A 24,230-nucleotide genomic window follows, 5' to 3' on the forward strand; every position below is an offset into this window, starting at 1 on the left:
CACTGCGACTCGACAGCTCCTACTGAGGTGCACACAGATGCCAGCGGCGTCGGCCTCGGCGCTGTTCTTGCCCAACGCAAACAAGGGTTTCCTAAATATGTCGCCGATTATGCAAGTCGTACGCTTACGAAAGCTGAGACAAATTACACTGTGACAAAAAAAGAATGCTTAGCCATCATCTTTTCTCTAACTAAGTTCCGGCCTTATTTATATGGTCGTCCGTTTGACGTAGTCACGGAACACCATGCACTATGTTGGCTGTCGTCCTTGAAGGACCCCTCGGGCCGTCTTGCTCGATGGGCACTTCGCATGCAGGAATACGATGTCCGGGTGCTGTACCGCAACGGACGCCACCATTCTGACGCCGAAGCTGTCTCGCGCTCTCCCTTGCCTGACAATGCCTGCTCCTCACTAACAGAGATTATTGTTTCTTCGCTCGACCTTAACACTATCGCTTCTGAGCAACGCAAGGACCATTGGATTGCCTCCCTTATAGGCTTGCTTTCTAGTTCGTCGGCACAACCAAGCAATCGCACGTTGCGTCGCCAAGCACGTCATTTTGTCATTCGCGACAACCTGCTTCACCGACGCAATTATAGCCCTGACGGGCGCCAGTGGTTGTTAGTGGTACCCCGCAGTTTGCGATCCGAAGTAAGCGCAGCTTTCCATGCTGATCCACAGTGTGCACACTCCGGAGTTTTCAAGACTTACCAGCGCCTTCAACAGCGGTATTACTGGCTCGGGATTTATATGGGCCTCTTCCCCTGACGTCGGCTGGAAATCGCTGGGCCATTGTGGCCGTCGACCACCTGACGCGATACGCCGAAACAGCCGCCCTACCGGCAGCTACAGCACGCGATGTTGCCTCCTTCCTGCTTCGACGATTCATCCTGCGACATGGGCTAACCCAGGAACTACTCAGTGATCGTGGGCGTGTCTTCCTGTCCGAAGTAGTTGAAGCCATTCTCAAGGAGTGCCACTTTGTTCATCGCACAACTGTGGCGTACCACCCCCAAACCATTGGCCTTACAGAATGCTTCAACCGTATGCTCGGGGACATGCTTGCTATGCACGTCGCCTCCGACCACACTAATTGGGACGTCATTCTACCATTTGTAACTTAAGCGTATAACACTGCCACTCCGAGCACCACTGGCTTTTCACCTTTTTCCTTACTGTATGGTCGACACCCGTCGCACACCATCGACACAATTCTACCGTACCAGCCAGATGCATCTGAATGTGCGCCCATTTCTGACACGGCAAGACATGCTGAAGAGTGCCGCGATCTCGCACGGATCTTTACATCCAATGATCAAGAGCGGCAGAAGAGCACACGCGGTGACACCTCTTCTGCACCCACCTTCCTTCCTGGAGCGCTTGTGTGGCTCTCCATTCCTTCCGCTACACCTGGTCTCTCATCCAAACTAGTGCCCAAGTATGAAGGTCCTTACCGTATTGTCGAACGCACATCTCCCGTCAACTACGTGATCGAACCAGTTGAACCTTCTGCGGACATGCACCGTCGTGGACGCGACACTGTCAACGTCGAGCGCCTCAAGCCCTACTATGAGCCTGTCATAGTGACGAGCTGTTAGGTCGCCCGATGGCTCCCTCTTCGCTACCGGGGGTGATTGTAGCGAAGAAAACGAACGTCATACTCTCTAGTCATTTCTAGTGGGTCGATCCCTCCTGCGCTTACCTCGAGAAACGCCGCTCGTGCTGAGAGCTCGGACCTTCAAAAAATAACGGACGGCCCAAACGGCTGGTGTCTAATACATGCCTTTAATATATATATATATATATATATAGCATATCATAAGACGCCAAGAAACAATGACACCCACATATGCTTCCTGAAGGCATCAATGTTGCCGGTTTCGAGCCCTCGTTAAGTAATGAACGAGAAGAAAGGGAACCGAGGGGCCCGATTTTTATTAATCATATCATAGAAAGCCAACAAACAATGACACCAAGAACAAGATAGGGGAAATTACTTGCACTTGATGCCTTCAGGAAACATTGATGCCTTCAGGAAGCATATGTGGGTTTACTGACCAATTCCCTTCACCCAAAAAAGATCACGTGCTCGTGACGCCTGCGGCCAGTTTCGGTTTCAAGGAGCCTGCCAGGGGGAACTAATTAGTCGCTTAGCTCTCACATGAACGCCGCTATTGAAAATTTGATCGTTGGGATAGGTAGTGTCGAGGACGAGCCCCAAAGTACTCATTTGCTGTAGTCACCTATTGTTGATAATTAGAAAGTTAATTAGCGTAACTTTGCTAATTACGCACCTAAGTGCGGAAATTACTCTGTATCTAGAGGCCGCCAATCGGTGCACTCGAATGGTAAAGATAACGTGAACAGCGTCAGTGGTTTTTCTTCGCAGCGATATGTAGATAGTTCGCGTGAGTTTCCGTTAAACTAAGACTTTCTTTTCGGATTTCGTCAGGTATGAAAAAAAAAAAAAAGATCACGCTGTATCAGGTTAGATACTGGTTATTGTGCAGTCTACTTCAGCTGATTTTTAGAAATCTGCGGATGGTTGTTCCCGCACGAACATGGAGAGTACCGCGCCTTAGAAACGGGCTGCGCGGATCGCTTTTAGTAATGGTATACTCAACAGATTTCACTTTTCTTCGACGTATTATGTAAGGGTATGTCTAAGGCTGTGCGTGTCTCACACGAGTATTTAGAAGACGGCAGCATTTGAGTTTCATTTACTGCGTGGAACTAAGCGCGAATCTTCTTGTAGGCTTGAACGCGTAATTTGCGCGTTTTTATTTTTGCATTTTTTGTTTTTTAAATGCATGGGTCACACACAAGAGTTTTGAGCGCAAAGTGAGGGCGAGTCTGATTGTACATCTGTGAAATCAACGAGGCTCTCAGTGGCACTATTACATGCGTTAAGAATGGATGTAGAGTACGAACAGAGAGTTCATGGCGTTTTTGCCGCCTATGATATTTCAATGACCATTTCTTTAGGGTCAGCCTGCAGTGAGGTTGGAGGATTATGGTGTTGTATACCTAGACGTGTTATGTTCTGTTCGTTTTTTTTATTTTTTTATTTTATTTTGTAGTATAGTAAGCTGAAGGTGGTAAGTCCGAATCCTCCTCCAGTCAACTACATTTTCAGGCATGGAGTGGTGCCTGACGCCGGCAAAAAAAAAAAAAAAAATCGACGAGAGCTAGTGGGGCTATACTAGTCCAGGTGCAACCAAATTAGGAAGGCCCACTAAGCTTTAACAAAGTCACTCCCTCACAAGAACAGGAATTGCCCTCCCTGGTGCAGTATTCGGCCGCTACCTCCAAAATGACTCCTCATATTTTCAATGCAAAAGTGGGGAAGAAGCAGGCCGGCGAGCAAGCAATCGAAAACTACGGCATCGATTCTGGGAACACTAGAGGAGAGATAATGGTAGAATTCGCGGAAAGGAATAGGCTCCGTATAATGAATACCTTCTTCAGGAAGCGCAGCAACAGGAAGTGGACATGAAAAAGCCCTAACGGAAAAACAAGGAATGAAATAGATTTCATACTCTCTGCCGATCCCAGCATAGTGCAGGATGTAGAAGTGTTAGGTAGGGTAAAGTGCAGTGACCATAGGTTAGTGAGGTCTAGGATTTCTCTCAATTTGAAGAGAGAAAGAATAAAATCAGTCAAGATGGAAGAGGCCAACCTAGACGCAGTAAGGGTAAAAGCCGATAAATTCAGGCTGGTGCTCGCAAACAAATATGCAGCTTTAGAACAGGAAGATAAAGACAACATAGAGGTAATGAATGAAACCGTAGTTAGGTTGATCTCAGAAGCAGCAATTGAAGTGGGAGGTAAGGCACCAAGGCAACCAGTAGGTAAGCTCTCCCAAGTAACAAAGGACCTAATACAGAAATGGCAAAACATGAAAGTATCAAACTGAAACTGATCAACGAGAAGAAAGTAGGGGATTTCCGAAAATATAATGTGGAAAAGATTGAGGAAGCCGTAAAATAAGGACGCAGCATGAAATCAATGAGAAAAAAAAAACTAGGCATAGGACAAGGCAAAAGGTATGCACTGAAAGATAAGCAGGGTAATATCATCAGCAATTTCGATGACATAGTAAAGCAGCGGAAGAATTCTAGACTGACCTGTACAGTGCACAGAGCAGCCAAGCTACGTTCATTCGAAGTAGTGATGAAAAGGATACAGAGACCCCTTTTATAACTAGCGATGAAGTTAGACCAGGGGAAGAGCTGCCGGAGAAGATGGAATAACAGTCGATTTAATCAAGGTCGATAAAGCTTGCGGCCCTTTATACGCAATGCCTCACGACTTCAAGTGTACCAGAAAGCTGGAAGAACGCCAACATTATACTCATCCACAAGAATGGAGCGGTTAAAGATATGAAGAATACAGACCCTTTAGGTTGCTCTCAGTATTGTATAAAATATTCACCGAGCTAATTTCAAGTAGAATCAGGGCAACACTTGACTTCAGCCAACCAAGAGAACAAGCTGGCTGCAGGAAGGGATATTCTACGATGGATCATATCCATGTCATCAATCAGGTAATCGAGAAATCTGCGGAGTACAGTCAACCTCTCTATATGGCTTTCACACATTATGAAAAAGCATTTGATTCAGTAGCGATACCAGCAGTCATAGAGACATTACGTAACCAAGGAGTACAGGATGCATACGTGAATATATTGGCAAATATCTACAAGGATTGCACAGCAACCTTGGTTCTCCACAAGACAAGTAGAAAGTTACCTATCAAGAAAGGGGTCAGGCAAGGAGATACAATCTCTCCAATGCTATTCACTGCATGCTTCGAAGAAGTATTCAAGCTCTTAGACTGGGAAGGCTTAGGAGTGAGAATCAAGGGCGAATATCTCAGCAAGCTTCAGTCTGCAGATGACATTGTCCTATTCAGCAAAAATGGGGATGAATTACAGCTAATGAATGAGGACCTTAACCGAGAAAGTGTAAGAGAGGGGTTGAAGATTAATATGCAGAAGACAAAGATAATTTTCAATAGCCTGGCATGGGAACAAGAAATCAGGATCGCCAGTCAGCCTCTAGAGTCTGTAAAGGAGTACGTTTATCTAGGTCAGTTAATCACAGGGGACCCTGATCATGAGAAAGAAATTTATAGAAGACAATAATCGGGCTGGGAGTGCATACGGCAGGCATTGCCAAATCCTGAGTGGGAGATTACCACTGTTGTTGAAAAGAAAAGTGTACAATCATTGCATTCTACCGGTGCTAACATATGGGGCAGAGACTTGGGAGGTTAACAAAGAAGCTCGAGAACAAGTTAAGGACCCCACAAAGAGCAATGGAACGTTACCGCAAAGGAACGCAAAGGCCTAACGTTAAGGTATGTGGCCACCTTTTTGGAAATCTTTTTATATTTTGACCCTAAACTGATTTCTTTGCATCTGCCTTCAGTAGGGTCGTTCAAAAAGACCCTTGAAGTATGTTTGGTAAAAAAATTAAAACTGATTACAACTTAATTGAGAAAATTACCCAAAATGTGCCCATCACGCCAGGGGTCATAACTACCGATCCTACCACACGAAAATAAAATGGCTTGGCAGCAATGTAGGTGTATATGTAGGCTGTGCAATGAACTAGGATCTTTGCGCTGTCATTAGTATTAAGTATGTTACAACCGGAAAACAAAAAAATTGTGTATTTTCAGGTGGTCGCATTTCAATTGAAATTTTATACCATCAAAAGTTATTCATGGTTTTCAATAATCCTACTTCATTGCACAGCCTAATGTTTAAGAAAGGAGCATGGGAAGTTTAATTGAAAAATATTGGTTTATTGAAAAGGTACGAGGTTTTGCGCACCAAAAAACAACTGAAAATGAAATTTCGAGAAAAACAAAAATTAAGTTTTCAAAACACGTAATATACGTCAAGGGAAGGTCGTAGGAGGCTAAAACCCACCAGGCCCTTCTTAGCTGCCACGAGTTCACCTTTACATTGTTTTATAGCTCGCCGTTTTTTCGGGCTTGTTTTTTTTTTTTTTTTTTGTCAACCGTTGACTGACGGTTGTCATTCTTCACGCGTGTTCGGTCACTGCTGAGGCAAGCTACTTATCATAGATATTTTAACATCTAGGACATTTAAAGTGACGAAAAGATAGCTTTCAAAAAGGCAGAACAACACGCGGGAGCAGTGTAAATAACGATGATGATGATGATGATGATGATGATTTATTGGCATCCCCTTTGAAACGGGGCGGCGACAAATAGTCACCTAGCCTGTTGATTTAATCAGGTATATTATACATGTTCTTTATCCATCATTTTTGTATACCTCTCATTATTTTTATTTTTCAAAAATTTACCTTGTACCGCTGCCTATGATTTTAAGAGATCAGGTCGTATCCATGTTTTCCCTGCTTTTTTTCCACCAGTACTCTAATCGTCTCTTGCTGATCTCTACGGCTGAGCTGTTTATGTTTCCTTCCACTTTAAACCCAAGCGCTTCTGGGAGTTGCACATTACCTACGGTTATCACTGGGTGGATCCCGTCGCATTCCATTACGATGTGCTGAGTGGTCTCTGGATCTTTACTGCAGCATACACATGTCTCATCTAGTTCCGAATATTTGTTCCGATATGTTTTCGTCCTTAGGCAACCGGCTCGAGCCTCAAATAGCAAGGCACTGCCCTTTGTGTTATCGTACAAATTTTCCCTTCTAATTTCTTTCTTCTCATTCTTGTAAATCTCCATTGTCCTTTTTGTTTCCATTCTTTGCATCCAATTCATGGTCTCTATTTCTCTCACTTTCTTTCTGATGTCCCCTGGTTGTCTATTTACAGTTTCGATTATCCTGTACTTGGTTGCCAACTTCCTTGACCTCTTCCTCCATTCTGTGTCCACGCTTTTCATGTAGAGATACTTGTGCACTTTAGCCGGCCATTTATTTTCATCCATGTTCCTGAGCCTTTCTTCAAAACTAATTTTGCTCTGTGCTTCTCTGACTTCAAAAGAGGCCCAACCCATGTCACCCTGCACTGCCTCATTTGTCGTATTACCGTGTGCTCCCAAAGCCAACCGGCCTACTGATCTTTGGTTAACTTCCAAACCCGCCAATATATCCGATTTTAAGCATATAATGGCATTTGCAAATGTTAGCGCTGGCACCATTACTCCTTTCCAGATTCCACGCACCACCTCATACTTATTGTGGCCCCATAGTGCTCTGTGTTTCATTATTGCTGCATTCCGCTTCCCCTTTATTTTCAGATTATCTTGGTGGTTGCTTGAGTAATTTTTTCCTTCGTTTATGTGTACGCCGAGGTACTTATATTGCTTCACTATGGGTATTACTTGCTGTTGAATTGACACCACGAAGTTACTCGTGTGTTCATTAAGATCATAATCCCTGATTTCTCTGTGCTAAACTTAAGCCCTAGATTTGTCGCTGCGTTCCCACAGATATTCGCAAGTATCTGTAAATCTTTTTATTGACCGCTAGTAGCACAATATCGTCTGCGTACATCAGTCCAGGGACCTTCTGTTGCACCATTTGTCCATTACGCATGTAGGATAAATCGAAACCTAATTCGCTGTTTTCCAGTCGTCTTTCTATGCCCTTGACGTAAAGCGTGAACAACAATGGTGACAGAGGGCATCCTTGCTTCAATCCTTGGTGAATTCCCACCATTTCATTTCCTTTTCGGCCTTCCCATGCCACTTGTACTTGGTTGTCTCGATATATCTCCTTCAGCAGCTCCACGAAATCGTCATCTATGCCTTCGTATTGAAGAATATCCCACAACAATTCCCTGTCTACGTTGTCATAAGCTCCTTTAATATCTAGAAATGCTATCCATAAAGGTATTTTCTGGGCTACTGAAATCTCTATGCACTGAGTAGTACAAACATATTGTCTTCTAAGCGTCTGCATGGCCTGAACCCATTCTGTAGTTCCCCCAATACATCGTTTTCCTCCACCCACTTCGACAGTTCTAATTTTATGGCTTGCATTGCCATTCTATATATCACCGACGTTACTGTAACTGGCCTGTACGAGCTCGTCTTATCCTTATCTCCTTTGCCTTTGTAGATGAGATTCATCTTGCTTTCACGCCATCCATCGGGAATATTCTTTGTTCTAATCACTTGCTCTATGGCATTAGTCAGCAGTGCCTTGCTTTTTGGACCGAGGTTTTTGATTAGCTGTATTGGGATTTCATCGGGTCCAGCTGCCGTGTTGTTAGGGACATTTTCTGCTGCCTTTTTCCAATAAAAGCTTTCTATGCTAAATTTTGATCTCTCAGGACTCTCTGTTGTTGCTGGATCTGTTGTCTGAACTACGCTTTTTCTCGTGCCGAAGTTATGCCTGATAACGTCTGTGACGTACCGCAGCGCATCATCGTCATCGTCATCATCATCAACGCGATGCGAGGTCGTGCGCCCACATGAGGCAATTTCTGCAATTTTAACAAAGAAACGGTAGCGATTACCCTTGCTCAATTTTATTCATCTTTATAATATCTCAGAACAAACTCATCGAAAAGTATCCTGAGCATTTGAGCGGAACGATAAGTTTGTTTTAACGATCGAAATGTATGTTTCGTTTTCAGAAAATGTCAGTTTTGGTTTCAGGGAGGTCTGTGGGCAGTTATAAAAAACAACATAACTTTTGAACAAAACCGGATAGAGACGTAATTTTTTCGGCACCACAATTCTGAATGTCTGCAGATTCTTAAATTAAAAGAAATAAAATTTATATTAAAAAATATCACTTTAAAGGGTGGCGACATACCTTATGCGACAGGAAGAGAGCGGTGTGGATCAGAGAACAAACGTGGATAGCCGATATTCTAGTGGACGTTAAGCGGGAAAAGTGAAGCTGGTTAGGCCATGTAATGCGTAGGATGGATAACCGGTGGACTATTAGAGTTACAGAATGGATGCCAAGAGAAGGGAAGCGCAGTCGAGGACGGCAGAAAACTAGGTGGGGTGATGAAGTTAGGAAATTCGCAGGCACAAGTTGGAATCAGCTAGCGCAAGACAGGGTTAATTGGAGATCGCAGGGAGAGGCTTTCGTCCAGCAGTGGACATATATATATGCGACTGCATACAATACAGTTTAATTAAACAGTAACATCCTTCGCAAAATATCGACGACGCCATAAATAAGGCGACAAGACAAGATCGCAAGAACCTACTTTACAGAAACAAAAGAAGACCAGGTGACAATATGCGAACAAATCTTATACTAACATTTACGGACCATCCTCCTAGCGTAAGCTAAATCCCGCTAAAGCAATTTTCCCAGTCTAACCACGCGTGGCGGGAACACGCTTATGCTTCGTGCGGTCGTACGGCGGCGCCAGGGCTCCTGAATGCTAGAGTTATACTATAAACACCCTCCCTTCACTTGTATATAGAGGTTCGCCATATAAAGGGAGCTCGTGCAGCAGCGACCCCTCCGAAGGCGCCACTGCGGCCAGGTCGAGCATGTTCTCTTCCCGGCGGCGACTTTACAATTGCTAGTAGGTACAGCGGAGGCGTGGCACTGCGGGTCACGTGACTTCCGCTTAACAAATGTTGTCATGGCAATCGTGGAGCTCCTAGGTGCCTAGGGACATAATCGCTTAGAGACTTTTGAGGCACAGGTCTGGCACAAGACGGTCTTTGGAGGGACCACCAGTCGTTTGTCCGCAGGCGCGAGGACAAGCGGGTGCAAAAGAGAAAATTGCGTCCGCTCTTGCGCAAGCGGATACTGCTCGCGTTTGTACCCCGGTGCCGTGGCGGAAGCCGCGGTGTCTGGCACCGACGCGAAGCGGTGGTCGTTGGGGTCTTGCGGAGAGCAGCGTAGCAACACCCCAAATAACAAGATACTGCTCCATTCAGGTAGACTGCTCCCTCCCTGATAGTGAGATTATATTTGGATCATCAAAAGAGTGGTGCGTTTATTTAGGAATAGCATCGATCCCTTAACAGCACAGCCACAGTTGTGCCACAAGTCTGGCGGGTTACAGTGGTCTGCCTTTTCCCGTCCTTCAGCTATTCCTAAATAAACGCATCCCTGTTTTGATGATTCAAAATACCGGCACCGGCACCGGGGCACACCGGCACCTGCACCGGAACCGGGGCACAAACGACAACAGTATTCGTTTGCGCAAGAGCGGGCGCTGGCGTCGCGTAAACCAAACAAGTATCGGAAGCCAATGTTGCGCTAGGCGCCGCCATGCTGGCGGAAGTGGCCTGCGGCGAGAGCCAATAGGCGTGCAGCTCTGCGCCCCCCTTCTGCGTGGGATATGTTTTCCGTATGCGCTTCCCGGAGCGAAGCTTCAGGAGGAACGTCTTGCCACGCCCCCACTCGGCAAAGAACATGCAACGCCTCAGCCCACGCCCTCCTCTGAGCCCACTACAAAGCCTTCTAGTACACTGTACTCGTTCCTAACTTTTTCCTTCCACCATGGGGTGACCCAGGGGCCACCAAGGCTGCCTGCACACAATGAAAGGAGTGCTCCTACCGGGGGTGCTAGTAATACGCTAACAAAATCGAATGAAAAGAATCCTTACGTTATACCAACCAAGGTTACTAAGTATAAGGTTGTGCGGCGCAGTTAACGCAAGCGGACCGGTGGCGTTTATCGACGCTATGCGGTTGCTTCGGGCATACTTACTTGCGCTGATGATCTCGCGCGTGGGTTGAGGTGCGGCACATAGCCGCAGAAAACCCTCAAGCATACACTCTAATGACACCAGAGTGTTGAATTGTCATTCACGCATAAGGTGCACCAGAGGGTGCATCGCTCAGCAACAGCAGTACACCCTAAGAAAAGTGGAGGGGAAAACGGGACGAACTGGACAGCTAGTTCTAAAAAGGGCGCTTTCATCCCTCACGGTACTAACTGCAGGGAGTGTACGTGCCATGTGCAAATATCGGAGCTTAGTCCCCGGTGAGAAAGATAGCAACCGGAGGACAACGACAGCAGTTACTCCCCATGCACTCCGTATCCAGTGTCGTCGAATGAAGCTGCAGAAATGGTTATCGTCTGGTTAAATCGTTAATAATATGAAGTTTGTGCACTGTAAGTTCCACTACAGGCAGGGCCATACTTTGCCTCTTCGCGAGAAAATTTAATGAAACTTAAAAGGTGGATAATGAAAAGCTATGCACTTCATGTGCACACTACACTACAAGTGAACGATACACAATAAACGCAAACGTCCCACGTGGATGGACTGGCAGTTGCTTCCGTTCCAAGGACATTACAAATTTAAGCGAAGCGATTTGTAGCTCAAACGGGGCACGATAAGTGACTCTGTCGTCCTGCGTGCTCCGTTTGCGCTACACGTACATCACGTAATATATCTCATCCAAAGAATAATCGGGCAGCTTTATTTTCGCAGTCGCATATGGTCGCAAGTGCACGCAACGTTAGGCTCTGCCTGCACGAAATGCCGTCCCTCTTATGCATTGCCGCACATGGGTCGAGCTCTCCGTATTCTATCACGTGAGCCGTGGTGTAGTGGTTAGAGAACCTGGGTCGTGAGCCTGAAGACGGAAGTTCGCGTCGTAATGTGCAGCACTTTTTCTTTTTGTGTTTCAGCTCAATAATTCTTTTATCGGCGTATAAATGGCTAATGTCGTTAATTGCTTATTCGATGAGCGTTGGAAGGAATGACCGTTGCTCCCTTGAAGAGGATCGGAAAAGAGCAACTGTTAATCCTTCCAGAAGTAACCGCATGGGGAGCAACAGTTGATCTCCTCGCAGTTACACCCCAAAAGGACGAATGCTTGTGGCAGGTCAGTTAGTCCCCAAAAGGAGTAAAATTGGGTGCCCCTTTCTTTCTTAGAGTGCACACTTACCCAGTAGGCCGCGCCGATGCGAATCTGGTACAGGTCAGCATAAATTCAAACGAAAACAATTCCGAAACTACTCCAGCGCGTTGTTTCAGTTTCCAGGTTCACGTACATTTGTAGCTGCGGCTTAATTACAAAACGTATGCTGCATGGTGGTGACTATGCTTCATCCTTGGAGGCCGGCTATCGGGATCGATTGCACCTCGCACTTGAAGCGTGACAGGCGTTCTCTGTCGTTTCCGTTCTCACTGTGCTACGAGAGACACTGCATCTGCGCCGGACACATCCACGCGAGTATTCATCCTCTGGAGCGACTGTCGCTATAAACACTTGGCATGCGGTGGCCAGCACAGCGCCCTATGCGTATACGCGAAGGCGCGAAGCCAAGAAGCCCGGTAGCTTACCGTGTATAGTGAGCGAAGCGGAACCGCGCTGCTCAAACGGGGACTGGGCTGTTCGGGAGCCGTTTATCGTACACGCTCACGCGGATTCAATTCGTCCTTGGCGCCGCGGAGAGGAGGTCTCCGCCGAGGCCGCGACACGCGCTTCCTGCGACGCGCCGAGCTTCAACGTGGGTCGCCGCCATTCTGACTTGTATAAATACATAAGCAGCAGAATTTCAATAAAAACACAGAAAGAGGGGTACACCAGGAAAATCTTGACACAGCCTGTTTCTCTGCAAGCCATTAAAGGTTGACGTCTAAAAATCTCGGCAAACAGAGTCGTAAGTAAGCGCGCGATGACGACAGCAGGAAAGCCAGCTCGACGTAGGTGTTTGCAAGAACGCCTGCAGCACGGGCCATTATGGCGTATGTGCGGAGTGTCGCGAACCTCGAGTTGGACACTAGGTTAGACTCAAGAGTTGGACGAACGTGGTCAGGTGGCATATACCAGAACGATATCGGTTTTTTTTTTGCTGTTTTTTTCGTGCTCCTTTTAATTCTGCGGTTTTACGTGCCGATACCCCACGATATGATTATGAGGCACGCCGTAGCGGGGGACTCGGGATTGACTTTGACCACCTAGGGTTCTTTACCGTGCACCCAGTGCATGGTACACGAGCGTTTTATTGCATTTCGTCGTCCCAATCGAAACGTGGCCTTCGCGACCACGACCGCGATTTGATCCCGTGCGCCCTCGGGCTTAGCAGCGCAACGTCAAAGCCACGGCGGGTAGGAAAGAGAATTGACCGAGGTGAAATGTTATTGACATTCCTAAACCACCCATCCAGTGTTTTCGTCCCAATGCTGTAATTAAGGAACCTGTGTGAGTTCCGAAACGTCCTCAACTTTCGACTTGGTTCCAGACAATTTTCTTTCTGGGGTTTTATGTGCTAAAACTAGTTCTGATTATGAGGCACACCGTAGTGGAGGGCTCCGGATTAGTTCTGACTACAAGGGGTTCTTTAACGTCCACTACAACACAAGCACACGGGCGTTTTGGCTTTTCGCCTCCATCGAAATGCGGCCGCCGCGGCCGGGATTCGATCCCGCAACCTCGTGCTCAGCAGCGCAACGCCTTAGCAAACGAAAAAAAAAAAAATTTGTCGCAGTTTCACCCGAAAGGCGAAGCATCAATTTGCGATAGCAAAGTTGTAGAGAGCCATAGGGAGTAAGGATGGTAGTTTTATCAGCTGTATAAACTTGGACATGCAGCAGCACCGGCAACACGCAGAACTGTTGTCGACGCCGTCGGCATTTTGCCCGCGTTCGCACAAAACGCGTGCGGCATTGGTGACTGTTGCCGGAGCCTCTGGGGGCGGCTCGGAGGTTTTCGACCACAGCAGAACGGGACACTCGTCGAGCAGCGCCGGAAGTCTTTACCACCTTCTCGCCTCACAACGTTTTCATATAAATAATCACTTGGTGCCGCAGCTAAACGTCGCCTCCCTTCCCCCCCCCCCCCCCCCCCCCACACACACACACTGCTTTTCGCGCGTCGGAAGAAGGCGCGTTTGCTCTACATATATGGTGATTGTAAAGGAGGAAAGAGACGCCTACTTCTGCGGCCCTTAAGGGGGCACGGAGCAGAACGCGCGTTTGTTCTCCGCCGTGGGTTCACTCCCCGTGAAAGCGTGCGTCCCTCGCTCCCTTTTACTCGCACATACAGCGTTCGGCGCGCGGCGACGATTTCATCTCCATTGACGTCATACGGAACCTCACGGCGACGGCGACGGCGACGACGACGATGACGCCGACGGCAGAAATCTGCTTTGGAGTGTCCATATAATTGCTATCGCAATAAAAAAAATCCCGTGGTCTTTTCCGGTACCCCCTTCGCGTGTCGTAATGCCAACAGGGTGCTTCAGGTGACGTCAGCAGCGTATAAGCAGTTGATTGGTCTGTCGTCGATGGATGACAGCGCCGACGTGACTGCTCCAAGAGTGGGGAGGGCCTCACCCATTGCGCGCCACCGAATGAAGGTTCTATTCAGTTAGCTTCACCCAGAGGAAGACTAAAGTCTTAGGGTACCACGCAGACTGTGTATTTTCGGACTTCCGAAAGGCCTTTGACACCATTCCTCCTGCCTTGCTGTTACATGAGTTATGATGTCTCTGCATTCATCCTCCTATAGTAGATTGGGTCAGAAATTATTACAGCGAAGATGTCTATGGCTTGGAACCCGGGATTTTTTTCGCGTCCGTCACATCGACAGAAAACCCAGGTGGGCCGATCCCGGCGGCAGTGCAGGATCCCCGCAAGGCAAAGGCGTGAAGCGAACATACAGCGAAGCTTTCGTTTCAATCAGAAACGCACAAATAAGAAATCACCACCCAAGCACTTCACACAGATGGTTAACCAGCGAAGATGAAACGTGCGGCCCAGCTGTTTCATCATCCTCATCATCAGCCTATATTTATGTCCACTGCAGGACGAAGGCCTCTCCCTGCGGTCTCCAATTACCCCTGTCTTGCGCTAACTGATTCCAACTTGCGCCTGAAAATTTCCTAACTTCATCACCCCACCTAGTTTTCTGCCGTCCTCGACTGTGCTTCCCTTTATTTATTTATTTAGTTATTTATTTATTACATAAACCCGCATTCGATCAAGAGCATTACAGTGGGCAGGCAAGTGATCACGTGCTCGTGACGTCTGCGGCAGAAAGGATGTTCCACATCCACCCTATGGTTTGTGAGTGGTGGCGCTGGCTAACACTCCCAGGGTCAGTTCTAGTTGTAAGACATAAATACCCTAGAAAGTGGATATGAAAACGGCTCCGCGGTAGCTCAATGGTCAGAGCATCGCACGCGTAATGCGAAGACGTGGGTTCGTTCCCCACCAGCGGACAGTTGTTTTTTCATCCATTTTCATTTCCATTAATTTATCATTTCTTTAATTCAATTAGTAAGTACAAGTAATTTCCCCTATGTTGTCCTTGGTTTCATTGTTTGTTGGCTTCTTATGACATTCCATGAAAGGGTATTCGTAAAGTATACACCAAGGTACTTTGCCTCCTTTACATGCGGTAAGCTGACATTGTTGGTGAGTCTAGCTTTTTCCGCGAGAAACGAATGTAATTGCATTTAGTTGTGTTTAGAGCCATGCGCCAGGTACCACACTATTCAGAAATATTATTCAGATCAGATTGAAGAATTTCTATATCCACTGGAGTGTTAATTGGGCGATAAACAGCGCAATCATCTGCATATAACCGTATTTTCGAAGTAATTCCTTTTGATATGCCATTGATGAAGATTAAGAACATCAAAGGGCCTAACACCGATCCCAGCGGTATGCCAGACGTGACAGGAACTGATGACGATTTCGAACCGTTGACAATGGTAAGCTGACTACGGAAGAAAAGTAGCTTTCCAGCCATTTAAACACATTTTCAGGAAGACCAAGGTGGGCTAGCTTGCAGGCTAAGCAACGATGATTGACTTGGTCGAATGCTTTTCTGAAGTGTTTTCTGATACGCAATCCACCGCCAATCATTTATAGATTGCAGACACAAGGTCGAAATGGAATTCAACCAGTTGTGTATCACAGGAGAAGCCAGGGCGATATCCATGCTAGTTCTGGAAAAAAATACCTGTGCTCACTGAGATGTTTAGCTATGTTGCTACACAAAATATGCTCCAATATTTTGATGCTTCGCCTAACAGAGAAATTGGGCAGTAATGTTCAACATTACTTTTAGATCCTTCTTTATGAACTAGTACAACGTTTGCAACCTTCCATTCGTCAAAGATTTGGAGCCGGCACGCTGGCTGACATACAGCTAACACCACTGTTGGTTATGCATATAATGCAGGTCCTTATTGCAATCGGATCAGCGATCCTGCTTGGCGTGGATGGCGAGCGGGCACTGCTCCCACTATCGCGGAAACCGTCTTCGTCAAGTGACATCGGATGGGCCACGGTGACAACCAAGTTCAGCAGCGGATTGCCAGTTATCGCCGGCTTACATCGACGTTTGGATGAGCCGCTCTTCGGCGACGAACTACCAGTCTCTGCTGAGCATCGAGGGCCATGTGACATCAACCGAACCTACTTAAACGCGCAGCACTTTGGCTTCGTGAGATTTGGAGCCGGCACGCTGGCTGATATGCAGCTAACACCACTGTTTCGTTATGCAGGCTAGTACTTACTATTCAATGCAACTACATGGTCCGCTATGTGCGTTGCCGGCTCCTACCATGATGAATGCTACTGCGCACCGTCGCAGGCGAATGGGCGCGCCATTGTCTTGTCGAAATTTCCGCCTCTTTGTGAATCGAGTGTTGTACTTGATTCTTCTTTTGCTGATATCGTGCGATGTCAATCTTAATCCTGTACCTCTCACCCAAGCAGCAATGGCGGTACTCAAAAGTTTACAGACTGGTCAGGCATCAATCATGAGCAAGCTAGATACCATCGATACCAGGTTAGCCAAGCACGAGGCTATGCTGGCAGAAGTAAACAGTAGGCTTGGTGTAACTGAGGAACGGGTTGAAACGGTAAATAAACTAGTGTGGGATCAAGCAAATGCAATAAGATCACTTGAACAACAAGTATCTGCCGTGCGAAACAAAAAAAAACGTCGATCTTGAGAACAGAAGTCGCAGGCTTAATCTTGTCTTCTATGGAATAGATGACGGAAACCATTCTGAAACGTGGATACAGTCAGAAATTTGGTTAAAAGTATTTACAAAGCTAACCTGGGGATCGAACTGAATTCGATACAAAGGGCACACCGTGCGGGTCGTTACAGCGATAGGTTGAAAAGGCCAGTCTTGGTAAATTTTTCTTCATATAAGGAAAAACAGGACGTCCTGTCAAATGCTAATAAGTTCAAGGGGTCACCCTACAGTGTGGATCAGGATTATTCATCAGAGAGCCGACAAATACGCGAGCATCTGTGGGAATACGCAAAAGTTAAAAAAGCGGACAGCAATAACAAGGTACAGCTAAATTTCGACTAACTCGTTATTAACGGAAAGACCTTCACGTGGGACAAAGAAAAAAAGGTTGTTCCACTCGGGAAACAATGATGCAATAGAAAGGAAATGAAACAAGTGTGCCGTGATGTCGTTGCTGTTGTAGTAAACTGTCGGAGTATAATAAGCAAAGTCGATGAATTCGCTGGTCTGATAGAGTCCCTTAAGGCTGACATAGTTTTTGGCACAGAACACAGACGAGCTGAACCCGTCTATCGCGGATAATGAAGACGGATCGCGAATTCCCTAAAGAATTTATTGCTTATCGGAAGGACAGGCCCCGCCTCGGTGGAGGGGTGTTTTTGTTAATTAACTCTTCTCTTAAGTCATTCATGCTAGATCTTGATACCAACGATGTTGAATCAATTTGGTGCTCAGTCACCCTACCTGATAACTCCTCGTACGCTGTTGGATCATTCTACAGACCACCAAGTTCAAACTTAAAACTGTTACAATCTTTATATGACAATGTTTCGGAGGCATCCCGGCTGCCTATTTTGCTTGCGGGTGATTTTAACTTACCTGACTTGGAATGGCTAGAAGGTGATTGTGTATGCAAAGTTGACAGCCGTATTAACTTAGAAATGAAAAACATTGTAAAAACCTTCGGTCTATTACAGTATGTCAGTGCTCCAACTCGGAATAGTAACATTCTGGACCTTTTGTTCTGCAGCTCACCTACGCTTATTAGCTCAGTTCATATAATACCAGGAATAAGCGATCACAACGCTGTCATTTCAAACATTAAAACAGATATTAACCGATCAACGTCACCCACATCAAGGAGAGTTTTTTTCTTTGAAAAAGGTGGTTATTCTAGTATCTCTGAGGAGCTCCTCGATCACTTACCGGTTTTTGAATGTCTGGCTGAGGATTACGACATCCATGATTTATGGTGGGTATTTAAAGATAAACTGCTTGAGCCTACGGACAAGTATGTTCCAAGCATAGATTCCACCAGACTCAAAAAACGTAAGAAACCCTGGGTGAATTGGCGTATTCTCAGAATAACTAAAAAAAGAAATATGGCATTTAATAGATACAAAAAAAAACAACTAAAAGTATGAATCACATAAATAAGTTATCTGAAGTAACACAGGAGTATAAGTTTGCCATAAAAAATACGAAGGAAGAGTACTTTAAGACACTCAACGACAGAATGAAAACTAATCCCAAACATTTTGGAGGTTTTTAAAAGTTTGCGGATCAAATTTTGTAGGAAGAAATGAAATTGTTTGTAATCAACAAATAATTACAGACGATACCGAAAAGGCAATGTGTTTGAATACATATTTTCAATCTGCCTTCCTACCTAAATGCAACCATAGCCCTACACCACATGCAAGCACACTTCCTTTAATGGAACAAGTTGAATTAAGCGTAAGAGGCATCGAGGCACTCCTAAAGGTCATAGATGAAACCAAAACAAACGGTCCGGATGGTATATTTCCACGTATACTAAAGCGGTGTGCTACACCTATCTCGATGTACCTTTATCTAATCTATGTGAAATCGCTATCCACAGGGCTCTTACCTAATGATTGGAAAACCGCTCAAGTTGTACCTATTCATAAAGGGGGTTGGAAAAGAGATATCGCGAATTACAGGCCTATCTCACTAACATCCATCTCGTGCAAAATCATTGAGCATATTTTATACACCGAGATAATGCGTCGTATAACAGATGATAATATACTAATGAAAGAACAACACGGGTATGGGAAAGGTCTATCTTGCACAACTCAATTGAGTTTTACGATGAATTGGCATTCGATGTTGACGAGGGAGGACAAACAGAATGTGTCTTTTTAGACTTTCGCAAGGCATTCGACACAGTGTCACATCCACTTCTTCTTACTAAACTTAAAATGTTAAATATTGTCACCGGTAGTAGTGAGAATAGCGCAAGCGCAGAGGCGCAAGAAGAACGAAGTGCTAGCTCGATAGTTCGCTCTCGCCGCCGTTTTCTCCGGAGCCCAGCTGCTCTGAATAACGTCAGCCCCCTTTTGAAGGTGTGTGGCAAAGAGGTGGAAGTGCAACTATATTAACTGAAGTGTGCTCGCATGGATTGAAAATTATCTGTCTCAGCATCGACAATGTGTTGTTTTGAACGCCAAAAACTCGGCATACGCTGATGTGACGTCAGGAGTCCCACAGGGCTCAGTCTTAGGGCCACTTTTGTTTTTACTTTATGTAAATGATATTTCTGTTGGTATTTCTTCATGTAAACGGTTGTTTGACGACGATTGTGTTGTTTATAGGAAAATTAAGAGTGAACAAGATGCTGACATGTTACAATTAGACAGAATTTATGAATACTCGCTGTTCCACGTGGAAGATGAATTTGAATTTAAAAAAGTGTGTTCATATATGTTTTACAAGAAAGAAGAAACGGATTGTAAGTGTCTACCATATAAATAATACCCTGATAAAAACGAACCTATATACAAGTATCTAGGTGTGACGTTATCATCTGACTGCTTATGGTCTGCTCATGTGGATGACGTCATTGTAAAAGCTGGTGGGGCACTCAATTTTATTCAGAGGAACTTGAAATGTTCACAGCCGAACCTAAAGAAAACTGCTAACTTAACATATGTGAGAACGATTTTAAAATACACCTGCGCCGTCTGGGACCCCGCGCAAAAAAAAAAAATTGATTGATAAACTGGAAAGAATTCAAAACCGAGCTGCTAGGTTCGTCCTGGGGCGATATGGGCCGAGAGAAAGTTGTACTCGAATGAAACACGAATTGGGAACTGCTTTCCTCTCGGCGGAAAAAGTTGAGACTGAAGCTTTTACACCTCATATTTAATCGTAAGACTGTAATTAGCAGTGACAGCTACTTGAAGCAACCACATTATATTTCTAGGTGTAATGACCATTCTCTTAAAATCCGCGAGTACCGTGCCAGGACGAACTTGCTTGCAGGTTCCTTTTTTTGTCAAAACTATCGTGGAGTGGAATCAGCTGTGTGAAGAGCAAGTGTGCTGTACGAATGAAGATTTGTTTTTTTCCCTCCTGCAACCCCCTTGGCTATAACACCTTCGGGCAATGCGGGGTAATTCTTGAATAAAGAATAAAGAATAAAGAACTGCTCCCATTTTCAGCGAAAGCGCGAACAGACGATGGAGAAGGCGAATCATGGGGCGTGAGCATTCCTTCAAAGCGCGGTTCGGTATCATGTCTCGGTCGTTGGCTTTGCTGGGCTTTATGGCGTTCAGGAGGAGGAAGATTTCAGAGAGCGAAATTGCGCCCATCGGTTGCGTTACTTGGTTAACATCTGGCAAAACGGCACTATCTCCCGGCGAGTCTGCCCGAAAAAATTATTTGAAGTAATTATTTGGACGACAGCTTTGTGTTCATTATCCCTAATAGTCCCATCCACCGTGAGAAGATGCGGTATACCTATATCTTGTTTACGATTACTCTGAATAAATTTCCAAATTGATTTGCTGTTACTTTATAGGGACGCTTCCATACCCTAAAAAAAAGTTGTTTTGGCTTGACGAATTTTGCTCTAATGGTCCACCGGTTATCCATCCTACGCATTACATGGCCTGCCCAGCTCCATTTTTTTCTCTTAATGTAAATGAGAATATCGGCTATCCCCGTTTGCTCTCTGATCCCCCCTCCCCCTTTGGTGTTTATCACTGGGTTAATCCCGACGGTTTATTAAGGTCTTTCTTAATTATTGGTGACGTCTTTGTGTTTATTAATGAGGTTACACGCACAAGTTCGGCTGCGACGGAGAGAACGACGTCACTGACAGTATGCCCGCAGTTCGCCGTTGTCGCCATTGCCACTTGCGATTTTTCAACATTAAATTGCTTCAAAATTAAATCTGACCGTTAGGTAAGACAACAAATGGCTCATACCCCCGTAAACGCGGCCTCCTCATTACGATGACAGAAGAGAAGTGAAATTCTACGCTGGAATGGTGAGTGGCAACGTAGCCAGCTGTGGAAGAAGACGACGACGCTCGAGCCATTGATGATTTCTGCGTGCAGGCGACAGACGGACGAACCGGCCAGCCATATGCAACTTCGCTGTCAAAAAGCCGCCAAACCAGATGACGTTGCCGCCAATCCCTCGCCGGTGGTCGGAGACTTTAAGCTCGACATCTCAAAAACCGGAAACAAAGCAGTGGTTCACGCGCTCCATGGAATAAGAGTTCGACCACGGTTACTTGAACGATCCGAGTCACCCCACACTACCGTACATGGGTCATTCATGATGCTTTCGGACGTGATCTGGCATGTGGTCCTTGGCAATTGTGCAAGCACTTAGAAATTTGGTAATTAATTTTCAGTGATGAGGGAATCAATAATAGGAGGGAAATTCACAAGTTCGCAAGAAAAACAGCGTTGGTCCGATATAGCCGGGACCTACTATACTACATACTGCTATAATAAGATGCTACTATAAGATCAAAGACTATCTAATATGAGCAGCCCACCTTGTGCTAAACGTGACTTTTTTACTTTTCTTGTTTATAGACTGGATTGCACACACGTTCGCGCTTACGCGACACCTGTGAGATGGCGTACTGCAAAGTCTGCAAGTGCACTCAGGCGTCACGGACACTTTGTTACGGCGGGTCATGCAAAAAAGGATAGCCGTAATTGAATGTGAAAAACGTAGTGTGAGCGCATTTTGTGCATATCGTCGTCGTCATCTGTACATACGACTCATCATCTTGTGTGAACGCTATTTGTGCATATCGTCGTCGTCATTTGTACATACGACTCATCATCATCTTTTGTCTCGTGCGGTGCTTCGTCTCTGACTCGGGCGGCTGCTCGGAAATAAAGGCATCGCATCGGCCGACGTCTCACAAGTGGTGGAGAGTGCTTCGATTCCCACGTCCTCTTACTTCCCCGATTCCCCTGGAGCTCCGATCCGGTCGTCGTTTGCTCTCGCCTACCACGGTGATGACAGAAACCAACCCGTCCACCAGTGCTGCTACCACCTCTGCTCAGCCCGCTGGGCCTACCTGGACGGTGAACACCACACACCGAGATCCTCCCGTCTTTGCCAGCCTCCGCGGCGACGACGTCGAAGATTGGCTCGATCACTACAACAGAGCCAGCGACGCCAATCATTGGGACGACACGCACAAATTGCGGTATGTCGCTTTTTACTTAACCGAAGTTGCGAAGGCATGTTTTTTTAACCACGAAAGTGACTTTTCGGACTGGCCATCATTCACCCAGCAATTTCGCCAGATATTCGGCATGTCCTCTGGACGCTCCGAAGTCGCGAAACACAAGCTGGCAACGCGCATGCAAGAGCAGGACGAGTCCTATACGTCCTACATTGAGGACATCCTCGCTCTCTGCCGCCGCGCACAGAGTGACATGGTGGAAACTGATCGCGTTCGCCACATACTGAAGGGCATCAACACGGTCGCCTTTAATGCTCTCGACATGCAGAACCCAAACTGCGTTGGGGATATTATCACGGCCTGCCAGCGTCTAAGCACGCTCCAGTCTATTCGCCTGCCACGCGCCTCTACCGACCCTCATCTCAACGGTGATGCTGAGCTGCGAGCCCCGATACGCACTCTCATCAGGGAGGAACTTCACGGACATCTTTCTGGACCTACGACGCTTGCAACCGTTCGCCCCGCTCCTCCTGGACTGCGTGACATCATCAAGGACGAACTGGCGTCGATGACAAACGTCCAAATGGACAAGTCTACTGCACCATTTCGTCCGCCAAGTTATGCCAAAATTGTCTCCCGGCCTCCCTCGACCGTTCACTCTCCACCTGCCGAAGCTTACCGCGACCCCCTAGCTTCGCTGGCAACGAATACTCCTGCACACCCGTACTACTCTCCGTGGCGGTCGTCGCGCCCTGTTTGTTTCTACTGCGGTATTCGCGGACACATTTCTCGCTTCTGCCGTCGGCGTCAGCAAGATGAAAGCCGCGGCTATGCTACCTTTGAGCGAGACAGCGCACCTAGGTTTGACTCCTACGTCCCCGGGCGTCACCCAGGTGAAAGGCGAGGCTATGACACCTTTGAGCGAGACAGGATACCAGGGCTAGATTCGTACGTTCCCGGACCGTACACAACCTCTTCTGGTCGCTCTCCTTCACCTTCCCAGGACATGGCTCGAGCATCCCGCTCGCCCCGGCGTCGCTCTCCTTCACCTTACCGCCGTTCCTCATTGCCCTTGCGTGCTGCTTCCCATGTTGTGGAAACCCGCTCGGAAAACTAGAGGCTGCAGTTTTCGGAGGAGAAACTGCATCGTATCGGACTGTACCAATTCCTCCTGCTCGCCCCGCCAATTTGCTCTCAGTTTGTGTGGAAGGTGTTTCCGTCGACGCCCTTGTAGATACTGGAGCCGCTATTTCTGTTATACATCGTGAATTGTGCTTCCGTCTGCGAAAAGTGCAAACGCCGTATATTGGTCCGGTCCTATGTGGTGCCAATGACGTTCCCATCTTTCCTACCGGACAGTGCACAGCTCGAGTACTGATAGACAGTATTCGTCATCATGTGCAACTTTCGGTGCTTTCGACGTGCGCTCATCAGATGATATTAGGATGGGATTTCCTGTCCGCTGCTTCTGCACTAATTTCGTGCGGCGACCCAAGCATCCACACCAGCGACACCGAGACTTATCCCGTTTTCGATTCCCCGTGTCCCAACCTCATTGCAGCAGCGGATTTTATTATCCCACCAGACGAAGAACGTGTTCTTACTCTTGAGTCAACAGACATTGCCGACGGAGACGCATTGGTTGTACCTTCTCAGCGCTGCATTTCTCGAGGACTCGTCAACGCTTCTTGCTTGGTCCGGTTCTCGAGTGGCTATGCCAAACTCACAGCCTTTAATACGACTCCCGAGCCACTACTACTGCCGAAAGGGTCTACCGTCACCAAGCTCGCCGACGCTGCACCGGTATGTGTCGTCAGTGCTTCGCCTGCCACATCTTCCGCGCATTGTACGCCCGCAGAAGGCCACACTAGTGCTA

The 24,230-nt window shown here is 46.6% G+C and overlaps 1 protein-coding gene across 1 annotated transcript in view; it reads right to left on the reverse strand.

Annotated features, from left to right (window-relative positions):
- The window catches only part of LOC119443171 (retinol dehydrogenase 12), a 44,630-nt gene extending 32,303 nt beyond the window's left edge, over positions 1–12,327 (reverse strand). The window contains exon 1 of the mRNA XM_049662621.1: positions 12,233–12,327. The gene's annotated coding sequence lies outside the window, so the exon portion shown is untranslated. The remainder of the gene's footprint in view (positions 1–12,232) is intronic.
- Between the last annotated feature and the right edge of the window lie 11,903 nt (positions 12,328–24,230).

Source organism: Dermacentor silvarum, chromosome 2 (assembly GCF_013339745.2).
Source record: "Dermacentor silvarum isolate Dsil-2018 chromosome 2, BIME_Dsil_1.4, whole genome shotgun sequence".
In the NCBI taxonomy this organism is placed as follows: domain Eukaryota; kingdom Metazoa; phylum Arthropoda; class Arachnida; order Ixodida; family Ixodidae; genus Dermacentor; species Dermacentor silvarum.